The sequence below is a fragment of the Columba livia genome, chromosome 2 (assembly GCF_036013475.1).
Source record: "Columba livia isolate bColLiv1 breed racing homer chromosome 2, bColLiv1.pat.W.v2, whole genome shotgun sequence".
Classification (NCBI taxonomy): Eukaryota; Metazoa; Chordata; class Aves; order Columbiformes; family Columbidae; genus Columba; species Columba livia.
Genome location: NC_088603.1, coordinates 48,563,037 through 48,579,883, shown reverse-complemented (window position 1 = coordinate 48,579,883; position 16,847 = coordinate 48,563,037). Strand labels below are relative to the sequence as shown.

General features: G+C 39.5%; 1 long non-coding RNA gene across 2 annotated transcripts in view; it reads right to left on the bottom strand.

The window, feature by feature from the left end:
- LOC110357010 (uncharacterized) overlaps positions 1-16,847 on the bottom strand; it is a 135,803-nt gene that overhangs the window by 50,969 nt on the left and 67,987 nt on the right. Inside the window, exons 3-5 of one of the 2 annotated variants that reach the window (XR_010470176.1) lie at positions 8,563-8,754; positions 7,458-7,508; positions 6,773-6,810 (exon numbers count right to left, since the gene is read on the bottom strand). This is a non-coding gene — a long non-coding RNA (uncharacterized LOC110357010). The remainder of the gene's footprint in view (positions 1-6,772; positions 6,811-7,457; positions 7,509-8,562; positions 8,755-16,847) is intronic. The other variant, XR_010470175.1, reaches the window with a different exon arrangement.

Sequence of the window (16,847 nt, the reverse complement as noted above, 5' to 3'; positions counted from 1 at the left end):
CTGTGTTTGTGGCAGGTGTGGGATCAGCCTGGAGAAAACAGTCCAAGGTTCTTCATCTCTGAGTCTCCCCAGTGCTGCCTTGTTCTGTGATCACAGCAGAGTGTGCATGTGTGGTTCTGAGGAGTGCTGCATACTGTACACTTAAAACCAAACAAAATAAATGTTTGCTAATGCAGCGCATTAACTGAATAAACTCTTAGTGCAGTATCAATAAGGAACAGGATCTTTTGCATCTGTAAAGTGAAAGACTTTGAACCATACTAAAATTAAGGAGAGGGGGGGAAGACAGAAGAACCGGATTGTAATTTTATTCCTGAGTCAAATTTATCCTTCCTGTCGTTTCCCTAGTTTGTGCAGATTTCACTGTGATCTGTCAAAGTCTGAGGTAAATAAACCAAATTTCTATTTCACAATGACACTATACATACATAGAGTCAGGCAAAGAGGAAGCAAGATGCAAGCAGCAGAACTAGAAGGAGACAGCACAGCATGAATGATATCTCGTGTAGTTTGCAGTAAAACACCTTCTTGGGAACCTTACTCTTCCTTGAAAGAACTGGGAATAGAACCAGATGTAGTAGATATTCTTTCTCAATCTCTTTGCAAGTTGCTGGCTTAGAAACAGTTGAAAAGCAGTTGGATGGGCATAGTCAAGTGGCTTTTATGCACTTGAGCTTTTTAATTTAAAAACATTAATCTTTCCAAAGGTTCAACAGTAGCTGTGCAGGTGGTAGAAAATTAAGTGATTGGTAATTAAGAAGTCCAGAAAACTGCAGAAAGTTTTAAAATCTCAGTTGGAACATAAAAAGGTGATGCTACCATAATCTAAGCTACCTGCCCATAGAAGAGATTTTTGAATATAGATCAGTGTCAGGAAAAAAAATATACATATATATCAAGATCTACTGTTTGCAAACTGATGTCACACCAGAGCAGAAGTTAATTCGTAGTTATGAGCTGTGATGATAATTATCCATTGGATTAATTTACTTAGGGATCTAGGGATTTCCTTAAGCTGTGCCCAGCTGTCTCTCCGACAGATGTACTACAGACTGAACAGGAGCTGGTGCCTGAGCATAGAAAGTATTGCTGACATTCTTCATCCTTCACAAGTTTCAGATTTGGAGGTCGTTGGTCCTAATGGTTCATGCCATCCTCAAAGCTAGGAAAGGGTGGGAGGAGGTCACCTGCTCGCTATGTATAGATGTTGACAAACAAAACTTCACAGTCTAACCAGCAGGTCACACTCCGCCCACCTCCCAAAGCTGTGCTGTTTGTCCTTCAAGTGCCTCTTAAGAGTACGTAAGGCTTTTGCTTGCTTAGAAAGCCTAGTTACCACATATTTAAGAAAACACAGGGAAAAGATACTGGTTTTCTTCACCACTCTCGGCTCCCATGATATCCGAAACCATTCCCATTGAGTCCCCACCTCCACTTCCATAGCGTTTTTGAGGATGTCCAAGAAAAGACAAAAGTGAGCAGAGATAAGGAAAAAACATAATAGAGTTTAAATCCTCCTCCAAGCACTTTCCACAAATTGGAAGTCTGACAGCTGCAATTAGACTGAACATCAGTAACAGATTTGATATTCCCTAGTGACTGATTTATACCAGATTACAGCACAGGTTCTAAGGCTTATCACATTAAATCTCCATTTTCACAAATGCACCTAAATACAGAAATGAGATGAGCTAAAAATACTACAGAAACAAGGGTTATGAATGAAAGCAAAAGGGCTGCCAGCAGTTCAGTTAGTTCTACAGCAAAAGCTTCAGCCATAACATTGCCCTGGGTAACCGACCTGCCTTGCTCTCAGAGGCAACAGCTCACTGAGGAGTGAAATGTAACGTTTTCATACAGTTTTCTGCTAAATTCTGAAGCTGAGACTGAAGAATGTTAAAAGCAGATTTTATCTATATATATATTTTACACCTAGGCAAAACAATCCAAAGCTAATGTAAAAAAAAGAGAATAAAGAATGTAACATCGCAGAGGGCTGAGGTTTCACCTAAATGAACAGGTCAAACTGACAAAATCAGAAGAAACCCACTGGATGGATACATCAGCACTGCCAGGGGAATAATAGCCTAGATCAGATACTTTGAATTACAGAAATACTATTTTCATGCATGTGTCAGTACTTTCAAGACGTGATTATAGTCTTCAATGATACAGAACTTAACGGTAAATCAATAAAGTTTGGTAATCTTTATTTATTTATTAATCTTATGTAGCTTTTAAATTATGTGACAGAACTGCCCGAAAAATGCTATGGTCATGGAGGTCAGTTTTTGCCCATTGTGAAGGGAAAAAATTAAGGTAGGTTTTATGAGAATTTGCTTCGCCATGAAGTACCTTGCAGCTGTAGGGAGCTTTGAGAACAGTTGGCCTGTGAAACTGAGTTTTGGCCTTATATGCAAAACAAGATAAAAATTTCACAGAGGTTTTTTACTCCATATTCTTTATGAACAAGCATGTCACCTGACACAGGGTAGGAACGCTGACATGGAAGTTCTAAGTAAAAACCGCCTTTCCATTAATGACTTATCTAGTCCCTAGTATAATAGATGCTTACTCTGGATGGTGTTTTTAGTTGTTACAGTAAGGCAAAGAAAAAGTGAAAATAATGAAAACTTGTAATTTACACTCCAATAAACTGATGATGCCTCACACCCATGAGAAACCAAACTGTGAAATGATATGATTCAATCTAGGCCAGCAACCTCAGAATTAAGTGCTGTAGAATCTTCCCTAAGCTCTGCCACTGACTCACTCTATGTGCCCAGAGATGTTGCCTCTTAGCTGTCTTTTGGGTAACTATAAAGTGAAAGTACTGTCATGTATTTAATTTTTAGCTCTACAGAGGAGCAACAGATCAGAAAGGTGCCGCTAGAATTATCTTTCCACTTCAGTAGTTGTGAATCATAAATTATGAAACATGAAATATGAAGTGGGGAACAGAAGTACAGACCAAGTTGATTTAATAATATTTCTGTAAAAGGTGAGCTTACTCCCCTTCCCATCCTTTCTTATGTTTTTTTGTGTGTGTGTGTTTTTGTTTGTTTGTTTGGTGGTGGTTTTTTGTTTGTTTGTTTATTTGTTTTATGTCTGCTATATAGGAAAATCCTTAAATTGGAACTGTGCATGAAGAAGTGAAAAAGTCCTGAAGGCCTCCCTGCTACCTCTATGCTAACTACCAAAAAGAGACTTGAGTCAAGCTTCAATATATGGTCATCTGTTTTCTGTTAAACATTTTTTGAACAGTAAGTGTACCTTTGGCTGGCAAGTAGGGTATAGGAGATCTGTGAAATGAGTGCAAAGGAAAGATCATTCAAAAATAAACATGCACATGATGGCATTCTCAATTTAAAACTGATTCATATCAAGGAATCTGATTTTTGTATAAGTAAGAAATAAACTGAAGACCATGCAGTTCCCCAGGGAAAATGGCCTGTTATTTCACCAAAACGTTTCCTGATGGCACAACAGAAAGGGCACAACTGACTCTGGCTGTGCATTCCTCCTGTGTCACCATCTCTCTGCTTCCACAGATGAAACTAAAGCCTGGTTATGGCATGCAAGACAACACACAGGGCCAGACTCTGAGCTACAGTAAATTAAGAATATATTCACTGTTTTAATGATGCTGTCTTAATTAGGCAGGCTAATGTTTTGGACTTTGACAGTCTTTTAATTGCTTTGGGACCCTGCAAAGATTTGGCCTGCACAGTAAACATGTCACATCCCTCAGAGGAGCCTGCTGACAGTAGAAAGTTGATGGCTGTTCTTTATTTTCCATCCACTCCTTACATTTTCTACTACAACACTAGATTCCTTCTTAGCAAGTTTTCCTGAAGCACTGTGCTTTCATGTATCCCAGAACTGCTAATGAAGCAGCTGGGACTGCATTTGGAAAAAATTACAGCTTTTTCCTCATGTTTGTCCATGTAAGAAACGGCAATAGTAGTACTAGTAACAATATGAAGGCTTACTTCCTATTTATCTATTTAATTATACTTATTTTATAACTTTTAATTTACATTCTAATTTAGTTTATATTGTATATTTATTTATATTTATTTACACCATTATCTTATTTAAATTACTTGGCTAGTTCTAGAAGGCTGCTAACATAGTCTAAGCAAGTCTTTTATGTAGGCCCAGGTCCCACTCATTCCTCAAATTTATTGACTGAGAAAAATCTAGGGAGTTTTATTAAAATTTTAGATCACTTGTGCATATGTCATTATTAATATTGTTTACAGGAAATTTCATAATTAATTTCTCAGAAATTTTTTACAGAAGGCAGTTGCCTGGAGCAGAAATCCCCCCCCTTGCAGGTCAACTGATAATTACATTTAGCAAGGAGAGTGGGTGGGCTTGATGAGCAGATGGGTGGTTGGATTTTGGCAAATCTCATCTCAGACTACCACTGAATTGTTCAAAACAAAGTAAATTGAGTTGGAATTCCAATCTCATTTAATAAATAAATAAGTAAATAAAATAAAAGAATGAAAGACTAGCTTTTGAAGATATTTAAGCACAGGTAGGCAAACAAGTTCCCAACACAGAGACCACTCATATTACAAGACTAACAAATGTTGCCACTCCATAGCTAATAATTGCTCCAAAAGCAGCAGCTCTGGCTGAAGTCACAGAAACCCTGTGGCAAAGTGAACATTCAGAGGCCTCAAATCGAGATTATGAACCAGTCAAGGGTAAGAGGGGGCAATGCTCACCTTGCCAAGGGGACACAATCCCACCAGCCTTCTTCTGAGGACACCTCAGGTCCAACACCAGCCAGATCTCACTGCAGAAGTGTTGTGAGTAGGCAGCTGGGCACTACAGCATCCACACAGAAAACAACAGCACTGAGAGGGGGTAGAGAGACATCTGCTACAAAATGGGGTTCTTCCACAGCTCATTAGTAAAAACCTAATCATTGCACATGCCAAGGGAAAAGTATCATTGCTAAGCACACAAAACTGATCATTTAGCACCTCCGCACCTCACCTTACTTCGTCAGATAGGTTTGGTAATGTCTTACTTCCAAGTTGTCCATTCTCCACAGCTTACTTCCTAAGGGCACTGGGAAGAAAAGACCTGCCAGTTCCAAGTCTGAAAATCCCAGGAGCTAGCGTGTTGCTTTCCAAAGTCTGTGCCAGAGTTTCCAAATCCCACGCTCCCTGTAAAAATATCTATTTCTTCCTATCACTAAAAGGCAAAGACAAATTTCCACAGGCAGAAGCACAATAGAAGCAGGGTTCCAAGGCAGGAGGAAGCGCAATGTTCACCGAGATGCTAACAGGCTGTCCTCTCACATCACCATTTGACCTGAAGAAGCAGCTAGAGGAGCCATGGAGCAGCCAGCTGAATGGCTAGATGATAAAATTGTTATATCTAGATGATAAAGTTAACTTCAACTTAAGGAAAGAACATCTGTGCCCTGGGGAAAGAGAAGTCAGGAAAGTCTCAGTTCTGCAAATGTTTAGTCACACATTTAAATGCACGTTCCCGAGAGCTGCTTTTGATTCAGTTCCAGCAAACGGAGGGATAGACAAACTCCTACACTCACCCAGCTGAAAAAAAAAGTAACCCCTGGCTTATTGCCCTCCGATTGCACAGTGCAGGGAGAGTCAGCAAAGTGACCTTGCATTCACCACTTACCTGTATGGTACACAAATGCATGCTTCACAACTGAGCCTTGAATATTACGTATCAAAGAGAAGTGGGTACAAGAATCAATGTATTCTGTAGTGCAGGCAACTGGGCCATTCATCTCTCCTCCTTCATCATGAAAAATGGAGGAGTCTTTTCCTCTTTGGTCATTAATTCATAGGTCAAGTCTCAGAATCACCATCACGAGTCTGATTTTATTACTCCAAATGAGTGACTCCTACATGCCTTTCCCCATGAGTTCTAGCCTACAGATGTGCAATTCCCAATGAAATTAATTAAAAAATCGTTTTGATAAATTACAGTGACTGCATAAATAGATTGAAAGGAACTTTCTCACTTGTCTTTTAGAGGGAGAGACACAATTTTGCTGCTGTTTTCTAAACAACCCACTTTCAGAACTCACTAACATAAAATCCTTTGTGAATATGAGAACTACTAACTACTGCCTAGCTTTTCAGATACATAGTCCAAACACAGCTGCTACGTGGGGACACCCATGATCCTTCACCTTGTGACACCAGTGGAGACTGTTGAATTCTAAACACTATAATAGTAATCTTAATAGCCATCCAGTCATTTACTGCAGACAACAATACAAGTCTGATCCCTCTGCTAATGAAGATCCATCATGGTGGTGAGTCTGAGAATGAAGAGGTCAAAATATCTGCAAAGTGTTTCAGCTAAGGTGGCAAGATCTGAACTTATTTTGATAGATGGCTACTTGAAAAACACTCCAGACAACGCAGAGTTGTTAATAGTGGAAACCCTTCTGGACACAAGCACAGTTTTATCAGCTCATAACGTTCCCTGCTTAGCAGGCCATACAGAGCACTGGCACAGTGGGTGCTGCTGCCCAAGATAAGGACACAGTCACTGGGAGAATGCCTGGGGATGCAGTGACTTTTCATTCATTTGGTTCATTCTTGGCTCCTTAGCAACTTTGAAGCCTGAGGCCCTTTTGCAGCTTCACCATGTGCACCCTTATTAGCAATGCTCAGCAACATTCATACTGTGACAGCCTCCAGCAGAACCTGAAGCCACCTTCTCCAAGCAGAATCTCTATGAGAAGACAAACAACACAAGAATTGCTTACTGTTTCCTCCACCTGGAAGGAGTCCTGTCTGCTTTTCTCTGTGGAGAGAATAAAAAGATTTCATTATGAGGATGAGGATGAGGAAAAAGTCTTGGACATTAGCAAAGGACAGCTAGTTTAATATATAAAGTCTGAACCAGTGCTACACCTTGTACAGATCTTCATTACATTTGGTATCACACCATACGACACCGCACTGACTCTCTTCTAGTCTGGACATCTACTCTGGTGGGGAATCAATACTATTTTGAACATAGGGATTTAGCGAGCCAATATTTCTGCTCTTTCCAAATCACTTTATGACTAATGATTAATTTTGGAACCACTACTATGAAAGAACAGAAGTATTTGAAATAGCCATAAAGTAAAACTTCAATTAAAATTTTTTAAAAATCTGTTTCCATTTCAACATGCAATTCTTCTTAGCAGCTACATCACTGTTGGTAGATACACCACAGAACCCCACTAGCACCAGAACTAGTTTTACTAGATTATATAACCTGCTCTTTAGCTGACTGAACAAATCTGTAGAGGCATTTTCTAATATTTATGGAGGAAGGAGAAAAAAACCCTTTTATTTCTCACATCTATCAGTCCTCAAGACACTTTAATTATATTTGCCTTTACTTTTTCATTTGGTGTTGCTAGCAATTTACCCTCATCCCAAACCAATTTGTGTAGTTACCTGGGTCAATGTGAAGAATGAACAAACTGTAAGGCCATTGGCATGTTCTGCCTGAAAAAAAAGAGACATATATATTTTACCTGTGTCTCCTCTTGTGGTTTTTGTTTTGTTTTGTTTGTTTTGATTTGTTTTTTTCTAACAGTGCCTACCTCATACCCACATTATGCTACTGTTCCAGTGATGCACTGGATAGCAGTTATTAGAGAGTGGGTAGAAAGAGAAGATGAAGACTCCATAGCGGAGCACAGTCCCCCTGCTGCAAAAATGGAAACGCAGGTGGGCTTTCCTTCCCCAGCAGTCACATCAGGGGGTGATCTGCATGAGCACATAGGTCCAGAAAGGAGGAGCTGAAATTGTGGCAGAAGTAAAATTTATTTTCATTACATTTTACAAAGTGCATCTAGAGGAAGCTATGCCACTTGATGAAATTGGCAGTTGACAATTTTCTGCTTGGGTCATGTTATATTTAACACAAGGATGATTAACATCGTCATTAAATTGGTAGGCCATTTTTCACCAACTTAGAGGTGGTTTTGTAGGCCTTGATGATGTTAATTGAAACATACTGTCTGGATTCCTACCTGAAATAGTATTTCCTTTTTTTCCCCCATCTGTACCTTATTGCGAACTGAATACCAGCCTAATGGTTTGTCAGGTCACACTGTCCTACTATAAGGGGCACTGAATTTTGATTTGCATTCCACATTGACAGCATCATGACACAGAGCCTACCATCTTGTCTTTCTAAAAATGTTTGCATCGCAGTTCAGTTTGTTGCTATTTTTGTTATGATTTTGTCTAGTTACAGATAAGTTTTTTCTTCTCTTCCAGAAGCGGGGGAAGAGAGGGAGCTTTTTGCTAGTGCCTCTTTACTCTCAGGTTTTGCTAAGTTCAGCAGTCTTGCTGCAAGTCCTGATTTAGCTCTTAGTAAAAACAATGGACACAGTCCCATTTCTATTGATTGTTACAGAAGACAGGCTAGAGTCCCATTTAAAGGTGGTAAAGATGTGTATTCTACTTTCCCCTCATCAAGAAACACCAGCTTGAAGTATATAAAACTTGTTTGAACTGCACTGGCTTCCAAGTAAGTGGTATTGAGACTTACCAGCTCAAACTTCTCTAAACTGGCACAGAACTACTTTACACGTCAGTCTCCTCATGTGATATGTGAAGTCGAATTTCATAGCCCCAGGCACCTGCAGAAGGCAGGTCTGAAGTTCACATGTCCGAAAACTTCCATGGACTTCCCAGAAATGTTAATACAACTATCTTGTTGTAATGGATACTGGTGTGAAACCTGTACAGCAGAAATCCAGAAATAAACAGGATGCATAAACATCATGACTATTTGAGTTGTTCCTATCAAATATGTTAAATATTTTTAAACTTTTTTAAAAATAGCCTCTTTATCTTATCACTTCCCTGTAACTTACTATAAACTATTCTTCCAGTTTGTTAACTCTGAGTCTACCTGCACTCAAAATGCCCAGAGCTTGCAGTCCCACAAAATAGCTGATTTTAGGATTCTTTCCCCTTGACTGAGCTGTAGAACACCTGTAGATATTAGGTATTGCACAAAGCAAGAAGAAAGAAGAGGATGTAATCTGTGGTGGGTTCTTGTTTTACAAGCTGAACAGCCACTTTAAAAATGTTCTTTTCACTCCTCCTTTATATAATTTTCCTGCTGGGCTTTTTCTTTTGCTTGCCGCATGTGGTATCATTACATAACATTTTACTTAGTAAAGTTTTTCAGCAAGTCTTCTAACTTCTAGTTCCAAAGCAATCATAACCCCTTGCTTTCTAGCTTTTCTGTGCCAGTAGCAGCAAAATACTGCTATGTTTTCTCATCTCCTCTCTTCCTGTTACCATCCAAGTGGGCTACAGTTGAACTACCATACTCTGGAGCCATAGAATCACAGAATGTCCTGAGCTGGAAGGAACCCACAAGGATCATCGAGTCTGACTCCTGTCCCTGCACAGGACAACCCCACAGTTCACACCATGTGTCTGAGGGTGTTGTCCAGCCTCTTGTTGAACACTGTCAGGCTTGGGGCCGTGACACCTCCCTGGAGAGCCTGTTCAGTGCTCCACCAGCCTCTGGGTGAAGAACCTTTTCCTAATGTCCAACCTAAACCTCACCTGGCACATCTTCCTGCCATTCCCTCGGGTTCTGTCGCTGGTCACTAATGAGAAGAGTTCAGTGCCTGCCCCTCCTTCTCCCCTTGTGAGGAAGCTGTAGACCATGATGAGGTCTCCTCTTAGTTTCCTCTTCTCCAGGTTGAACAAACTAAGTGACTTTAGCTGCTATGCATACAGCTTTCTCTCCAAACCCTTCACCAACTTCGTGGCCCTCTTCTGGACACTCTCCAGTAGCTTTACATCTTTTTTTATACTGTGGCACCCAGAACTGCACAACTGTCATTGGTTTTACTTGCTGCTGTCTCCAAAAAAAATCTCATTCAGAAATTAATTTAACTCGGGCAGGAAAATCCTATCTGAATGTTGTATTTTTCTTTTAAGTTTTTCTGTCACTTTTGTCTGTCTCCTTTGCCCATCCTTGAACCCCTTAGGAAAAATAAAGCTGGTGCCTGTGGTAATGGAGCAAACCCCTGCACTGCTAATCAAACAGAATAATCAATATTAAAATGCAATATTAAAAGGGCTAATTAGATCATTACTACCTAAGAGGGTAACCTTTCAGTTTGATGGCATCTTGCAGATCAGCAGGTCATAAGATTAAATGAATTATTCATGTTAACAAAACAAGTCAACAAGGGGGGAAACAAATTATTTTCCTAAATGAATAACCTGAGCATCACAGAAGCCAAAATGATGCATTCCCATTCAAAGGCATGAATTTAAAGCAAATCAAAACCAATCAGGGCCACTCTGAAAAGAACCAGATAAACGAAGCAAGTCATTTCAAGCAGAAAAGAACCAAAGGCACTATTATTTTAGGTGCTGGTGCTGTGATCTCATAGGGAAGCTGACATCCTGATCAGAGAATTAGCAGCAAGGGAGATCATTAAGGAAATTCATTATATGGTTGTGATAGCATCTCCTGAAGGGCTTCCCTAAATCAAAGTGCAATGTACTATTACACAGTTAAGGCATACTCCCAGCCTCAGGTGTCTTCTTGCTTGTGCTTGCCATCCTTAAAATCTAAGCAACTCTTACAAAATGATAAAAGTTACAGAGTTACACTTCTGTTAAAAAGTGCATGTGTTTACCAATGTCATAAGATTTGTCTACAGGCAGACACTGAGCACAGTGGCTATATAAATCACAAAAAAAAATTTGGGAAGAGTGAGAAATAAAATGTCGGTCTCCCACACTGTTCAAACCACCAGACGCAAGGATGAGGGCAGCAAGCTTAACAAGGAGCTGACCTGGCACTCAGGGTTCCAGGAAATGTATGAAATACCTTCACTCTGCCATTAATAATACCACCACAGGGTTGATTCGCAGTATCAGCTGGATACCACAGGGCTGGACTGCACCAAAGTTTCATGCTGCCCTGATGAATGATTGATGGAGGACTGGACATTACACAATTCCGCTGGTTTGTAAGTGGAGAGAGCCAAGCCTGTAAATTATCAGACGTGAATTTCTGAGTCCAGAAGTTTAAAGGAATCACCACCTTTTTAAACTACAAATTCAATGCTTCACTTCTGTCACTAATATTTTTCCAACCGTAAAGCTAACTTCATTGTACAACCTCTTGAATAATTTCTATATCTCTTTTTAAAAACCTCTCCTACATAAGTTTCTTCACAGTCACAGAACACTATTTTATACTTTAAAAGAGACATTAAATACATCTGCGAAAGATATCCTTTCATCACTTCCATCTTATGCAATTCACAGAAGAATTTTTACTTAAAGCAGTTCAGTCTTCATATGCTCACATCTCTTCATCATCATCTCTGCTCTGTGCCTGACATACCATATCCCATACAGGGTTACCATCTTCTGCTGCCATCTTTACAAGTTGTGGGCATCTGCCTTCAGCCTCCTTCATGAACGCTTCGTGACATAAAAATCCTTATTTACATTTGGATTATTAATTGACATTTTTATCTGTCTCACCTTGCAAACTGTCAATTCTTGCTGCCTGTCTCTCTGACATCTTACTCAGCTGGCTTCAGCTCTTCTTCACCTTCTATACACAAGCTCTTATTCATAAACATCCAAACAGTAACATGACAGCTGATAGAATTGCTCTCTTCACCAGGGATGATGTGCGTCAGCACTGCAGGACTTGGAGACTTAAAGGCCAAAGGAAACTTTATAAGTAACCTGAATGATTTACCACATGGCAAAATAATTCTCCAGAAGAAAAGAATGCAATAACAGCTACTTTAGATTTGTTCAAACCCTGAGCCTTATATACTGTCTCCAACACTGGCCAACTTCGAACATCCAGGGAGAAATACAAGAACCTGGCAAGTATATGAGATTATTCCCAGCAGTATCTGCATTAGTCTACCACTGTGATTTAGACTAGCTTGAAAATCTTGCAATGTTGAAGAAAGGTTTATCTTCCCCTAACGCATGGTGTCACAGCATCATTTATGAATCTGGTTTTGTGACTTTGAATTTGAAAACTTCTTTTCTAGATGGTCTCACAGAGAAAGTACTTAATGACATTGCTATTATTTGCTACTTTTTCTCTCAATGTTATCCTCTGGCCAGGAGAATGATTGAGTTAATAGATAATTCAGTCTCCAGTGACTATACCAGCCCTGGAGGTTTATAAAAAACATAATGCTTAAATCAGAAAATAAAATGAACTTAAATCAGAAAATAAAATGAACTTAAATCAGAAAAGCAAATTAAATGTAATTAAAGAAATACTGTCCTTGCAGTAGACTTCTTGTTTTGATTCCATTTTAAAGACTATTACTCCCCACATGCGCAATCTGGTAAACATGAAAGGACTTGTTTTTCATACAGGTGGCAATACTTCAAATATAATTTCTGTATTATTGTATGATCACATACGACAGGACACACAGATAATATAAGGAATGCAGAGGACACCAGTGGCAATGAGCAGAGGTCTGGGCTTCTGTATATCCTCCATTAACTTTGGCTGCTGTGTTTGCAAAGAAGAAATCTTTCCATTTGCCCATTTCATCACTCATGCACAGACCCATGGAGACTATCAAAGAAAGGTAAAAACTTTAATCTTTCTGTTTTGTGCAGCAGAGAATAGAATTCTTTATGTTGGTCTCTAACATTTGCCAACATATCAAACAAATATACCCAATAAAATTTTGGGTGGATCTTAGTACTCAAGCCAGGAACTCACTGTGTAACTGCAAGGAGAAGATACATTCATCATGAGTAGAGCTGACTGGAAAAGGATCAATGCTTTTTAGTGGAGATGGAAGGGTGTGAAGAGAAGAGGGTGGAAACTGTAACTCCCTTCAGTTAGTTTTGGCATTTAAAACTACCTTTTCTTTAGGGATGTATAAACCGTGGTTCAGTTGCACAGATGGCAACATTCAGCACTAGCAGTGTTTCTAGGTATGTATTTTCAAGAGGTAATTATCAGGTAACAAAGTTCCTTATGTAAATCACATCCAGGCTGCATCTGAGAGTGGGACAGCTGCTTTATACTCTCCAGTGATTAGAGCTCTTGCCCAATAATTACCTATTTTGTTTGAGGCAATCAAAACTTCCTTTCCACTCATAAGAAAGCAGACAAAACTGGGCAAAGACACTTCTTATCCCTGCTTTAAAAGCAGGTAACATTGTGCTGAGATTGCAAAGAGGTTTTGGTAGTCTTTGAATAAAATACAAAACAATGCTGGCAACACTGAAAAAAACCCCAAGTGAATACCTTTCTGCTTCCACTATATATAGTACATTGGATATCAATACTTTGTTTTGAAAAGTACAGATTGCTTTTTTATAATGTTCCCTTTGCACAAGGGCTGTAGAAAGTGTGAAATATTATAATACATTTCCCATTTCAAATAGCAGTAATAAGTGCTTTTCAGCTTCTGATGTGCCTGATTCAGTCCCAAGACTGCAAAACAACTGGAGCCCATCACGCTACACATTCTTTTTTTTTTTTTTCTGTAAGAGTTTTGGAACTGTCTGTAATCAATATATATAGATTTAAATATAGTTGTTGATGGTTCTTTGGAACATTAAAGTGTCTGCTTTGAATAACACTTTTCCCTTTCCCACCGCTCTCAAAGTTACAGTCCAAAACAGGAACATCACCAGCTCTTGTATGATCAAATAAGATGAGTGAGAACGCTATGAGAGACTATTCAGTTAATAATCCCTTTAGTAACGAAGACATAAAAAATTTCCTGCTACTACTTGTGAATGTCCCTTAAGAGCAAGCCAACAAGTGCAGCACCATATCATAAAGGAAACAGCAAACTGAGACAGAGGTACCACTGCAGATACATCAGGTTGTGTTACAGCTCTTAGGAATGCTCTATTCCAGTAGTGTGGAGAGAAAGGAATTGTGTACTGATGCTTGAGTTGATTAGAGGGAAAGCCTTGGGGGGTAATGGCACCCATCAATCAACCGAATTCCTGCCAGTTCCTTGAAATTTTGTGAGCCTCATAAATAGTGAGTGAAGGGGAGAAGCAAACTCTCAGCACCTGTGTGAGATGAGATCTCCTTTTTGTCAACCTAAGCACACAAAACTCTGTGCTGGGTGCCACATGAACCTGTAAGAGGAACCTGGGAGAGACAGAAGTTCCCAGCTGGCAAAGCTGCGCCTTGCCTCCCTGGTAAGCAACATCTCTTGATGATTCCCCACCAGCACCCACACTCCTAGTATGGGAAAGAAAACTGATATCTGAAATCATTGCCATTGCTGGCCCTGATCTAATGTATTCTCTTTGTGGTGCAGTACTAATCCCTGTAGCATTTTCCTCTGCAGTGATTTCTCGTGCTCTTGTGACAGGCATTCCCTCCTTTTCAGGGGCAAACAGTTCCATAACCTCAGAGATCCTACTGTCACTACTGTTTCCCTTATTCTTTCTGTTTTGGACAGACCACACTAGGAGAGAACAAGGGAGAAGAGGATCATGGTCTTCGCAACTGAGAACAGGGTTTGGGGCCATAGGGACACACACTCCTCAGGTAGTTAAAACTGGATACAGGGTTCCTCAGTTTCAGTAGTTGTCTTCCACACAAAGAAAATGTATACTGCATCCCTTGCTAGAAATGACACACTTTTACAGTTATCAGGTAACTCCAAATTTGTTGTGTGGGTATTTCTGACAAAACACAGAGACATTTCTTACTTGGTTTGGGGCAAGGGTATGATCTAGAAAATCATGCTTACGAGGTCATGACATGTGACATGAGTTCTGTCACATCAAGATCCCTAACAGTAGGAAAGGTGAAGATTAAATTTATTCATAGACATCAGACATATGAACACAAACACAGGGCAGATGTTGCAGAACTCATGAGTGTCTTGATCTGAAACCAACAAAAGGCTCTAACAAATGAGATAAACACATAGAAATCCAGATTTCTCACCACTACCAAGTATCAATCAACTGTTGTTTCAATATTCAAAGATTTTGAAGTGCACAACCACACACTAGTGGTATCCCTGTCATCTAAAGAGACATGAAAATAATTTCCTAGGTGTGGTTAGTCTTGTGTTTAAATTTGATCAGCTGTACAGTGCCTTTGCCTTTTAACTCATCACCTGCTCTCTAATCAATAATTTAAACATTGTTCCCTGGAAAAAAACATTACAGTTGCATTTGCTCATGCTGGTTATTGGCAAACGTGCAAGCCTTACAAATTCAGCATGAGGGCTTTATGTAAAACACTTAGTGGAAAATGGCTGTAATTGCAGCTCTCCATTAATGAGCACAGACATAACAGACATCATGCTGTGCAAACAGCAAGAGTCTTTATTTGTCTTCTTTATATTTGATATTACCATATAAGCAATTCATGTAAAGGTGATCTCAATTTATGGCTAGTGAGAGTATTCGCCCTGAATCCAACAAGTGACTTTCACACAGCTGGTTCCTGGGGACCTGTTTTGGAGACACCCTACGTCTAAAGAGTGTTGTATAGGGACTAAGCATTTTTTCTCAGTTACTGCCCCATTCAGATTCCCAGTTAAAGGAATTATAACATTATCTAAACTTCTGGCCCACCTTGGTCCTTACCAAGAGAAGGGTTGAAGGTGTGTCACGTTCTTCTCCTCTTTGTGTAATACTAAACGTACTATTGGCATATTTTAGCTTTTCAACGTGTTTCTACCAAAGCCTTTTCCAGACTGAGATGAAAATTTATCAGTTTTCCTGCATAATCAACAAACAAATTAGGTCAAACTAGACAAATAGGTCAAAACTACTCTCACTTCATTTCAAAGCAAAAATATTTTAAGTTACTTGTGGTTTTTAAACTGCAAATACAGATGCGTGTAGGATGATGTGCCAATTATCCATGATGTGCCTGCTCCATGCAGCACATGTATCTTCCAGTCAGTACTATTGATCAGCTGCCAGGAGTATTTACTCTGTTTTCTTCTTAAGCTCATCACTACATCATTACCAAACAGCCTTTAATTCTCTTGTGAGATAAAGCCCGGTGATACTGTACCAGAAGCTGATAGCAGTCAGCTGTATTTCTTCACTTTTTTTTTTTTTTGCTTTGACAGCTCTGTTTCACCAGAAGAACTGAGACAGATCTTTACCAATACAACTGTGTCAGAACTTTGCCTCTGTCTTTGTCTTCAAACTGATTGAGACAAAGGCAACTTCGGCAAGTGAGCAATTGTGTGTGTTTCAAAGACATATTCCAATCAAATGAAAAACTAACTATGTTACATTAAAATGAGCCAGCCAATTATAATTTGTTCTGAGCTCAGATAAATCCGTGTTACAGTCAGAGAGGGCCTAGATTAATGAAGCATAGTATCTCCACCTCATACAGGTTTAAGAAACTCTCAGTGTTTCTTTGTTATACATGATGGGCTGTTAATAGAAAAGCACCATAGTAGGACAGGGAAAGCCCTGCAGGCTGGGACTTTCCAGAAGCAAATAGGCTACATAGGGGATGAACCACTCACTAGCTCAATTCATATCCACACCAAGAATAGTATTCAAAGGAGTTTTAGATTTTACGGTTAAAGAGAAATAGAAAAGCAGATGAAATACAACAGAACATACTGAAATGTCTCGTGATCAAAAAGAGTGTGAAACTCAGGGGAAATCAGAACTGAAAAGATTCAGTGTGCTGCTTGTCCTCTGCCTCTGTCCAAGTTAATTGCCAACTCCTGCTGATTTCAGTAGGATCGGGTTTTCTGATGGTGCCAGCAGAGCAAACCATGGAAGATAATAGCATGGCTTATAGATAGAAATGACTAAAACTTTAGATTAATA